This window comes from Eurosta solidaginis, chromosome 1, assembly GCF_040869045.1.
Source record: "Eurosta solidaginis isolate ZX-2024a chromosome 1, ASM4086904v1, whole genome shotgun sequence".
Taxonomy (NCBI): Eukaryota; Metazoa; Arthropoda; class Insecta; order Diptera; family Tephritidae; genus Eurosta; species Eurosta solidaginis.
In genome coordinates, this window is record NC_090319.1 from 313973310 (window position 1) to 313985635 (window position 12326).

The window sequence follows — 12326 nt, forward strand, 5'->3', positions numbered from 1 at the left end:
AAAATCGGATGATAACCACGCCTACTTTTTATATATATAACATTTTGGAAAACACAAAAAACCTGATTATTTAGTAAACAAAATACACCTAGAATGTTTAAATTTGACGTGTGGATTGATACTGAGACTCTTGATAAAAATTTACAAAATTTTTTTAAAATGGGCGTAGCACCGCCCACTTGTGATAAAGTCAATTTTACAAATATAATTCATCATAAATCAAAAATCGTTAAACCTATCGTAACAAAATTCGGCAGAGAGGTTGCCTTTACTATAGGGCATGCTTCGAAGAAAAATTAACGAAATCGGTTAAGGACCACGCCCACTTTTATATAAAAGATTTTTAAAAGGGTCATGGACGAAAATAATAAGTTGTATCTTAGCGAAAAAGAGCTTTGTATAAATAGAATTTTACTTTCTAAATTGAATTATAACATTAAATTGGAAACCACTAAAATTTTTGAAAATGGGTGTGGCACCGCCCCTTTTATGACTAAGCAATTTTCTATGTTTCTGGAGCCTTAACTCGAAGAAAAATTAACGGATCGGAATAAAATTTGGTACACAAATTTCCCTATAGCGGAAAATAATTCTAGTAAAAATGGACAGGATCGGTTAAAGACCACGGCAACTTGGGCACAAAACAAGTTCAAAAGGTTTAAAAGGGTCGTAGACTAGAATAAAAAGCTATAACTTAGCAAAAACTAGTTTTGAATAAATGATATTTCACTTACCAAGTTTCATTGTAAGAGGAAATGGGGAGACATTTATTTTAAACGGACGGTGTTACGTGTTATGTAGAAAAGTAATTTATCTGAAATGAAATGTACAATTGAAGCTCACGCTGAGTATATAATGTTCGGTTGCACCCGAACTTAGACACCTTTACTTGTTTTTCTTCTAAATTTTATTCTACCAATATTAATGTGTGGAAAGTACGAAGAGCCCCACAAATATTATGCTAGGTAAAGTTTCAGCAGCTTCTCATATTGCGTTTACAGCTGCAATTAGATCGTTCTCTACAGGGACTCGGCCCGCAAACCAACGATTGGTCTTTTTATCAAAGAATTTTTGTAACGCAGAGGAGGAAGTTGTGATCCAGCAAGGAAAACGAGATGGTCGTTGAGCTAGCTCGGTGTAGATCAGATCTTGGGCGCGAGGGAAGAGTTTTCTTGTATAACTGGATCTCTACAAGGGTCATGCCACTCAGCACTGTCTCGACAACCTTATAATAACCTCTCCGTGGGCCACCACTTACAGCCTGCTTTCTACTGGAAAGTGCTTTGAATGTTTTTTTTTTCTTTATTTATATGAATGTTTAATGCAACTTGTCTGCTTATACAGGGTACGGCAAAACCCCGTATTTCCGAGCTCGTTCGCCATCTCGTTGCCCTCAATATTCCTTTGAACAGGTCCTGTGGTGAAGCATTAAGTTTTCTTTTATATCCGGTATATTTTTTTATTCCCAATAAATGAAATGCTGGCCTTCGGATCGACTTCTTCGATATTCTCCCTCGCCCTCTTACCCAATTCCCGCCTTGAAACTTTGGTTTGGCTTGGAAAATATCGGAACTATACTGCTTTCTTTCACTCAGTTATTCGCACATCTTCCCTTATCTCTCTCTATATCCACCTTCTGGCCCAGGGTCTCTTCTCTTCGAACTATTTCAGTGATTTGATTAAGGCTACCAAGTCTTTGATTCCGTACTCAGTGACCTGGCATGAGTTATGCAAAAAGAGATCTCCCAGGCAACGTTGTCTGGCACCAATTAAGCCGACGACAGCACCCTCGTAGCCTTGCTGGATGCCTACTAAAAATGCAATAGCCAGTTTGTGCTCCCATAAGTGTTGAAATTTGATCCCTACTTAAGATGTAAACTTGATGGAACCTCTTGAGATCCTACATTGGCCAGGTTTGCTTAGATATCTGACACCCTAGCGTTTATAGCCATCTACCGCTGGCTAGACAGTAGATAGACACGTTTACCTTGAGCTTGCATGTTTCAAAGGGTATATCTAAACATATTTTGTCGAGAAAAATCTAATTGGTCATACACCGTTTACCAAGTTCGTCTGCAGCACAGTTTGCCTCAATGTCCCTAAATCGCGGGACACATGTGAGGTACGCACGCTTCTGTTGGGACATCTTCTGCGAAGAGGTCTGAGGTTTATGAGTTTTGAGTTTATTGTTAGTTCAGAACTGAATAAGTAGGCTATGCATTCGTTTGCCGCTAGGCTGTCGCTAAAAATAAAGATTTCCTTGTTGGTAGTATGTTTCCTGTAATGGCTGATACTTCTACCTAGAAGGCACTACAATCATCATGTATATACCGAACCCTACCGTTTACCTGAGAGCCATTCGTATACATATATGGAAACGCTGTCTTTGAAACTTAAAAAATCGAAGGACTGGAACTGGGCTTAAGAAATCTATACATTCATTCCAAGGCTATCTGTGAAAGAGGCATTCGAAAAATTTTAAATGGATATAGACATTTTGATTATGGGGCTTTCCAAATGTAATCTTTCGAGAAATGAAAAACAAAATTTAATGGCCAGATTATGTATGGCGCCATGATCACTTGCGTCGAAGTCAGTCACATTCACATTCACTATAATATAGTGCAAAAATTTCGAAAAGGCACCCACGTATACTGTCACTCACTGAAGTGAATGAATGAACGCCCCTTGTATGTGTGCGCTTATTTACGTTGGTATGTAGTAAAAAAAACACGAAGGATATGCATGAGCTTTTTGTCTCACATTTTAATTATATAGTTTGTAATATTAATGCAGCACAGGAAAGGAAATGAATGGATGGATAAAAAGAAAAGCAGTTAGGTAGTAAGAAGTACGTGTGTGAAAAAGTGCTTACAATGCAGTCAACTGCATTGTTATTCAACAGCGATAAGAAAAAAGGCAACCATCGACGCTCAAAACGAAATACAAAGCCAACATCGCCAAATATGAAGCTTTCTTAATTATTTTAGATAATTTTTGGGGGATAAAGAGAAGTCATTCAATAAATGTGCATACACGTAGTATAAGAGAAGATGTTTGAAGAAAAAAGGGTCAAATGTACATATCTATATGATAGAAGAATGCAGTAAAAAAAATAGGGTCAAATGAAATTAATGCGCATAATCATTGTAATTATCAACTCAATTGTCATTTTCTAGAGCATGTGCGCTTTTGTAGAGCTTTTTTTGCTGACCAGTTTTTTCTTTGTTTGGTATACCCATCAGAGTAGTTGCAGCATTTTTGTTGGTTGCGTTGGTTGGTTGGTTGGAGTGGCGAGTCCCAATTGACTCCAATTAGCCCTCATGCGCCATTTTGATACCACCACTCGTGAGTTAACCAATAATGTTGTAGGAAGACTAATAATAAGTTTCAAGCGCCTCAGGGAAACCCGTCCCCCTATATCCATCGCGTGGAATTTAAAAATTTGAGAAGCTCTCCCGGCCGAACATCCTTAAGTTCTGGAAGGCTTTCGAAAAAGTGCTTTCCAAGAAACTTTATTCTGCTTCGACAGTGTGCTGGACATTCGCACAGCAGATTCTCAACCATTTCTTCCGCCTCTGGACGCCTGCAGCTGCGACAGTTGGTATTGTGTTCCAGTCCCATCCGTGCCGCATGTACCCCAATTGCCCAATGCCCGTTGGGCACCGCAACTACTCTGGATATATCCCTTCTGTTCATCTTAAGGACAGCTATAGATCGTGTTTCGTTATATAATGACCATATACTCTTGGAAACTATACAGGACCACAACCGCTTCCACCTATTGTTGGCTTCGTTCAACCAGTGCTGGGAGATGTAACCCTTGATGAGTCCGAGGGTGCAAATATCTCCTTCGCTCCTGAAACATCAAGAGCCGCTCCACGCCGTGCCTGCTTATCCGCCATCTCGTTAGCCTGGCACACATATCAGGGTAACGATCTGGCCGGCTCGCCAAAATTATGGCGCTCTCCATACACTGCCCAACCAGGTTTGGTGTTATTGTCGCCTACCCGAGGGCACCAAGAGCCGCGTGGCTATCGGAGAAAATGGTCACCCTGTTACCGTTACTATTGTTATCCATTATCCTCTTGGGTAGCGAAAATCTCGTCTTGAAACACGATTGCCGAGTCGGGAAGCCGCATACGTAAGAACGTGGGCGGAACAGTCGCAAATACTCCAGCTCCCACTTCGCAAGCCATTTTAGATCCGTTCGTATAAACCAAGGTATCGAAACTCTGAGTGATCCCCCCATCTTTCGAATCTTTCCTTGTGGGGAAGAGAATTATGTAGTTTGTGTCTAAGACTGCCTTGGATATTTAGATTAGAGACTAGCTTTTATGTACTACTTTATGCATCGGCAGCCGTGGCAACGTGGTGGTTTAGGGATGTGCTAACAGAACACTGCATTTTCCGAAATGCACAACCCATTAGGAGTATTCGTTTTGTCCTGCAAATGCAATTGACCGAAACGCGTGAATTACGCGGATTGTAAAGTTACAACAACAAAATTATATGGGATTCATGGGGCTGATAGGGCAATACAAAGCTTTATAGCTTCCGCAACCCAATTGTCAACCTCAAATACGCGGAGGGAATCCTGTTGCAAGTTTGGATGTATCATACGCATACTTATCAGGCAAGGCTCTAGGGACCCCAAGTTCCTCATGGAACCTGAAGGATAGCCAAGAAGGTTTAATGTATGACCACACTTAATAGTTCCCGAATTAATCGGATTAGTACCTTAATGGTTTTTTGTTACCGGAATGTCAATGGTTCTGGAGCTCCTGAAAAGGAGAAAAAGGTGTGCAAAATAACGCCCAGTTATTACTTTTTTTGGGAAGTCAAAAAATTTCTAACAAAACACTAATTTTAAAAAAATTGGTGTCTGAGTAGCTGTTCAATAGTTCGGGAGTTCCTAAAGAAGAGAAAAAAGTTCTGTGAAATTTCCACCAACATTCAAAAAAAAATTTTTAATTAAGAAAAATGCTTTTCAATAGTTCTGGTGTTCCTCAGAAGGATAAAAATGATCTGAAAAATGTGGTTACTGGGGGTTAATTGCAGAACTCTTTTCCTCATTTTCAGGAACTACAGAACTATTGAAAAGCTACTCAGAACACCAACACCTTTTTCATTTTGAAATTTTTCTAAATTTGAAGGTTTAAAAAAATGTTATCCCATTCGTGTAAATACAATTCGAAGAAGTTCAAGTCCATCCTAAGTGGCAGCAAATAGCTTTGTATAATTATCTTTTCTATATGCGAACTTTGTTAAAAGCTCTGAAATCAAAAATTTAAATTTTGCTCGGAAGGGGTTTTGTAGCAGACGATACCGCCAAGTCGCTATTAGGTTGATTTTGCTTCGATAAGGCTACTATTCCATTATCTCTGCCTACCATAACGCTAGCTTTATCAGTTGCTAGCAGACCAGGCAGACGTTGTTCTGCCCTAAATTTGGTCTATCTGCATACATCTTAATAAGCTCTTTCCGTCTAACCCTGCCTCCCCCTCTTATATTTTTCTTAATCTTTTATTCACTCCTCCCTCCATCTTTTTCGATTCCTCTATCTCTATTTCGTCTCACTCTATCTCTTTCTCAGTCTCCTTCTCCTACCCTCTTTTCTCTTCTCTCAAGTTCTTCTCATTCTCCTTCGTCTCTTATTGCCAGTCCCAAAGGGTGGTCCTAATCCCAGTCCCAGGCCGTCTCTGGTCTAGTTCCCGGAAAAAAGGATCGTAAATACTAATACAGGCAAATTAATACACCAAATTTCAGGCAAATCGAACAGGACGTATATAGGTACATATATAGGTATGTGGGCATTATTAATTCATGTCTTTATTTCGGCTTCGCATGCTTATTTATCAGTTTTGCCAGGTTGATGCTACTAAATCGAATATTACAATGGAAATTACTTTAAAGATCTCAGCAATAGCTTTCATTTGATATCCATAATACACACACATTGTACAGGTATCCTGGTCGACGTTTAAGCCTATATCTCAAGACCCTAGTCACACAGCGATATAAAAATTACTTTGCACTAAAGCACACATCAACAGCTTTCATTTGCTATCCATATTACACACACCTTCTAGGGGTATGCGGGTCCACGTTTTGGCTTATATCTCGAGACCCTAGTCACGCAGCGATATAAAAATTACTTTGCACTAAAGCACACATTAACAGCTTCAATTTGATACCCATAATGTAAAAACACTTCCTAGTATTACCCTGATATGAAAATTACCCTGTACTAAAACACTCATCAACAGTTTTCATTTGATATCCATTTTGTATAAACACATTTTAGTGGTGCCCGGATCCACGTTTTGGCCTATATATCGAGACCCTAGTCACCAGTAGATATGAAAACTCCTCAGTATCAAATTACTCATAAACAGATTCCACTTGATACCCATATTGTACAAACACATCCCAGGATTACCCAGGTCCACGTTTTGATCTCAAGACCCTAGCCAGAACGGAATAAAAAGTATCGTATGTCCGTTCCCTGGTAATAAGCTACCTCCCCACCAATCTTCAGCCTAATTGGTTCATCCGTTCTTGAGTTATGCGTAGTGTAACTAACACGACTATCTTTTTTATAGTATTTTCTAAGAAAAAATCATAACTCAAGAATGGCTAACCCGATTTGGGATTTCAAAATCAACTAACCATCACCTCTCCTTCCTGTGTCTTTCCTAAAAATTTCATGGCAATCTTTCTATCCGTTCTCGAGTTATGGAGTGACAATCAAAATGTACACTCCTTTTTATATATATAGATTAAGCACCTCAAAGCTTTAATATCCAGCCCAAATTCATTTAGTGTTCTTAAAACCTTATCTAAACCAAAATATTCATCTAGGTTTTCTAAAATTTTGAAAAAAAAGCTAACGAAAGCTAAAAAATGTTGAAAAAAGCTGAAAAAAGGATTAAAGCCAAATCACAATTCAAGATTGACGGAGAAAAAGGAGCTAAATCTAGCTTGAAAAACTTAAAATGGCAACACTACATAGGATATAAGCAATCCGTGCGCATTGCCATTCAAAGCGAATTCCCTTAATATGTTATGTTAGCTTTCACCTAAACTTCAATTCCCTTAAATGTATTTATTTGCATTTTCAAAATGACGAGTTAAGGGGTTTAAAATAACTTGATAAATTACAACAGATCTGTTTAACTTGTTTTTATTAACCAAAAAATTATTTAATTATTCATACGCATAAATATCTATTTAATACCATAAGCTCCTATATTTATCGGTATTAATTTATAAAATATGTAAAAGCTTGCATATTATCGCATAACATATTGCTACATTTTTTTATTTTTATTTTTTCGTTTTTGTTTATAAAAAGCGATTGATTATATGTGCTGGGTACTGTTTTGAATTAGTTTAATACATAACTATAGAGGCAGGTTGATTTATGTACATTAGGGTGGGCCTACAAAAATCAAATGAACTATTTCCACAAACTCATCACTTCAAACGATAATCCTACCCTTGAAAACATGACATATCAATGTTGGGCCCGATTGGTGATGGTTCAAAACGCAGACTCAAAAAATTTAATTTTTTGTTACATCTTATATATTTCACCGGTATAATCAGTATTGCCGTTTTAGCCTTTTTCAAGCTAGATTTAGCTTTTTTTCTCCATTTAGCTTTAAAAATTGTTATTTATCTTTAAGGTTTTTTTAGCTTTTTCAGAATTTGTTGTCATTTTTTAGCTTTTTCAAAGTTTTACAAAAATCTAGGTAATCAGTTTGGTATACGGCTTACCTAATCTCCACAAAATAGAAAAATGTCGAGCTCCCTTATGTGTACTATTTGAAGTGCCCATAATGCTTGTGACAAGATAAACAATCGATTATTGCGATGTTAATTTAATATTCAAGAAAGTTACGCCAGCACCAAAAAAGCCGATAAGCGACAGTTCAACAGTTCCACAGAAGCTGAGTCGCCGTCGATAAATAAAAAGTATTGTAGATGCCGTAGTTTCAACCCTCTGCTCACTTGTATTATATCACTTGTGTCACTTTTGATCCGCTGTCTTCTCCTTTAATGCCATTATTGGGAAAAATACCGTTGCCAGTCTTTCCACTTCTGTTTTCGATTATTCGGTTTTGCCACTCAGTAATGCAGAAGTGCAGCTAATTTTTAGCACCATGAACAATGTTAAAACGAAGTAGGGTTTTTTATAAAACACAAATAGCATCTGTGGATTGTTTTATTTATTTGTTATGAAATCAGAGCACAAATTAATTTTAATTTTTTGCTAGATAGTAAATGAAATGTTTATACGGTAGCGGACACTAACTTTTATATGGTAACGAATTTACTGCAATTCTGCTTATTTGCAACCTTCTGCTAACGTTCGAATCACTAAACTTTTGAATAAATAACTCCAATATTCGATAATGCAATTTGGTCTTTATTAGACTACTTTCAAAATAACACTTCTATTGCTCGACAGATAGCGTACTTAAATCAAACTGACTTGTCGTGCCTCAACTGTTGCCGCTTTTATACTGTCCGGTTTCCTCGCCGACATATTTCTTAGCGCTTCTATTTCCAGATTTTACTAATTAGTTATCAGCTATAAATTTCTCAGCTATAACTACAGATGCACAATTTTATAGCTTCTCTCATACCTCATGCGCGTGTATATGTGAGTGATACTTGCAAAATTATTGCATACCTTCGAGAGTAACTCAGATTAATGCATGTGGTTGTGCGTTGCTTCTCCACTGCGTGTACGTACATATGTGTATACATAATGATTGATTTGTTTATGTAGGTGCAAGTGACTGTTTGCTTACTGTTGTTGTGGCTTCATTTACTTAGCATCAGGCTAGTGATGTATCACTTAGTGTGACTAATATTCGTCACAATATGTATATACTGCAAGCAGTGATAGCTGTAGTAGTAGTAGACGCGTGGTCAAAGGATTGACTTAAACAAATTTCTATAAAGCACAGTGAAAACTCATCTCCCTTGCATATGTCGTTCGGAGTCGACATAAAACAGGTAGGTCCCCTCCGGCCAATTTGTATGGAAAATCAAGAGGGTACGACGCAAATTGGAAGAGAAGCTCGGCCTTAGATCTCTTCGGAGGCTATTGCGCTTTACATTTTTATTTATATAGCACAGATTGCATCTGTAAATTATATTTGGATTACAAATTAATTTAAATTTTTTACTAGATGCATACAGTGTTTAAAATGCTAAGATTTTTATAAAAAATAAATAAAATGCTTGAAAAGTTGCCTTAAATTTTTAGCTTTTTTAGTTAATTTTTTTTTTTTTGCCCATTTAGCTTTTTATCTGAAAAATTGCTGGCAACACAGGTTTGAGAGGGTGAGACTGTAAAAGTCGTTCGTTTAATTTTTCAATATTGCCTAATATATGTATATGGCCTAGTTGACGTATTTAAGTTTTAAAGAACGCTAAAATTGCATTTAAAATCATTATAAAATGAATTTTATTAAAATATATGCAAATATTAAGGAGCAGGGAACGTTGTAGTGGTTATTTTCAAATTCCATGCAAAAAGGAAAAGAGAAAAAGTATATCTTTTTATACTCAGCTGAGCAGAACTCATAGAGTATATTAACTTTGTTCGCATAACGGTAATTCGTAACGGCATAAACTAATCGAGATAGATATAGACTTCTATATATCAAAATGATCTGGGTGAAAAAAGAAATTCATTTAGCCATGTCCGTCCGTCCGTCTGTCGGTCCGCCTGTAAACACGATAACTTGAGTAAATTTTAAGGTATCTTGATGAAATTTGGTATGTAGGTTCCTGGGCGCTCATCTCAGATCGCTATTTAAAACAACGAAATCGGACTACAACCACGCCCACTTTTTCGATATCGAAAATTTCGGAAAACCGAAAAAGTGCGATAATTCATTACCAAAGACGGATAAAGCGATGAAAATTGGTAGGTGAGTTGACCTTATGACGCAAAATAGAAAATTAGAAAAATTTTGGACAATGGGCGTGGCATCGCCCACTTTTAAAAGGAGGTAATTTAAAAGATTTGCAAGCTGTAATTTGGCAGGCACGTTACTCCTATTACTATATGTGTGCTAAATAAAAGTTTGCGAAATCGGGTGACGAACACGCCCACTTTTAAAAAAAAAAAAATTTAAGTCAAATTTTAACAAAAATTTAATATCTTTACTGTATAAAAGTAAATTATGTCAACATTCGACTCCTGTAATGATATAGTGCAACAAAATACAAAGATAAAAGAAAATTTCAAAGTGGGCATAACTCCGCCCTTTTTCATTTAATTCGTCTAGAATACTTTTAATGCCACACACAACACAAATTTACCAATCCTTGTGAAATTTGGTAGGGACATAGATTCTATGACGATAACTGTTTTCCGTGAAAATGGCGAAATTGGTTGAAGCCACGCCCAGTTTTTATACACAGTCGACCGTGTGTCTTTCCGCAAAAATCGATATATCTCAACTAAACTTAGTTCACGTACTTATCCGAAGTCACTTTATTTTGGTATAAAATATGGCCGAAATTCGACTATGATCACGCTCACTTTTCCGATATCGAAAATTACGAAAAATGAAAAAAATGCCATAATTCTGTACCAAATATGAAAAAAGAGATGAAATATGGTAATTGGATTGGTTTATTGACGCAAAATATAACTTTAGAAAAAACTTTGTAAAATGGGTGTGACACCTTCCATATTAAGTAGAAGAAAATGAAAAAGTGCTGCAGGGCGAAATCAAAAGCCCTTGGAATCTTGGCAGGAATACTTTTCAAGGTATGACATATATAAATAAATTAGCGGTACCCGATAGAAGATGTTCTGGGTCACCCTGGTCCACATTTTGGTGGATATCTCGAAAACGCCTTCACATATACAACTAAGGGCTACTCCCTTTTAAAACCCTCATTAGTACTTTTAACTTGATACCCATATCGTACAAACACATTCTAGAGTCACCTCTGGTCCACCCTTATTGCGATATCTCGAAAAGGCGTCCACCTATAGAACTAAGGCCCACTACGTTTTAAATAATCATTAACACCTTTCATTTGATGCACATGCCATACAAACACATTCCAAGGTTACCCTAGGTTCATTTTGCTAAATGGTGATTTTCCCTTATTTTGTCTCCAAAGCACTCAGCTGAGTATGTATGAGTATTCCTTACTTTTTTATACTTCAATATAGCTAGGTAAAGCTAGAGAGCTAAGGAATTTATTCGACATTACATTTATATATTTAACTTCCTTTTTTTCAATTTAATTTCTATTACTAAAGTTAAATATAACAGTTAAAATTGACTTTCATTTTAAAACTCAAAAATCATAACTTAAATTTAACTTTTATTATAAAAATCACAAATAAGAGTTAAAATTGTCTTTCGAAACAATTCCTAGATCATTCTGGGATCAAATCGGAATTAGATCCGAACTCTTTTTGGATTTTTTCGAAATGTGTTTATTTCTTTGCTTTTGTCTCGAAAACGGCAAATAAATATCCGAATCATTGTCGAAATTCGAAAATTCGTTAGAATAATGACTTCAAAAATACCCCGAAATTTTAACAATAATAAACCCGGAATTATAATAAACCCGGAATTTAAATAATGCAAAATTATCCTGAAATAGTCCCGAATGAATACCAAAAAAAAAATCTCTGAACGATTAAGAATTGGTCCCAAAATAAACCTGAAATTACACTGAAACCATTATTTAAACGATTACCAAATTTTGCTGCAAATCATCTCGAAATTTTCTTGAAATAGTCTGTTAAACATAATTATGGCTTCGAAAGAGCCCCGAAATTAGAACGAAAACTTTTCGAAATTATCCTTAAATACACCCAAATCAATCCCACAAACACTCCCGGAATGATTCCGAAATGGTCAAGAAGCAACCCACAAATTATACCGTAAACAATGTGGGAATTACTGGGAAGTTATGCTGAAAACTATGTCGAAACTATCCTTAAATAGTCCAATTAATATAATAATGACTAAATAATGTGCGGGTCTATCCCAAATTATAATTAAACTATCCGAAAGCCACCGACAAAACCTTGAAACTATAACGAAATAGTCCGATAAACTTAATAAAGACATCGAAAAAGCGCCGAAATTTTAACGAAAACAATAGTAAATGATTTTGAAATAAAAATAGTCATGACTTCAAAATAAACCCGGAATTAGAACGAAAGCTTTTCGAAATCCCCAAAATCCGAAATGGTCCCGAAACAACCCACAAACTATGCCAAAACAAATTTGGCAATAATCCCGAAATTATGCTGAAAATCATTTTGA

The 12326-nt window shown here is 36.4% G+C and overlaps 1 protein-coding gene across 2 annotated transcripts in view; it reads left to right on the forward strand.

The window, feature by feature from the left end:
• The window catches only part of Mur89F (Mucin related 89F), a 411681-nt gene that overhangs the window by 304389 nt on the left and 94966 nt on the right, over window positions 1-12326 (forward strand). The window lies entirely within an intron of this gene.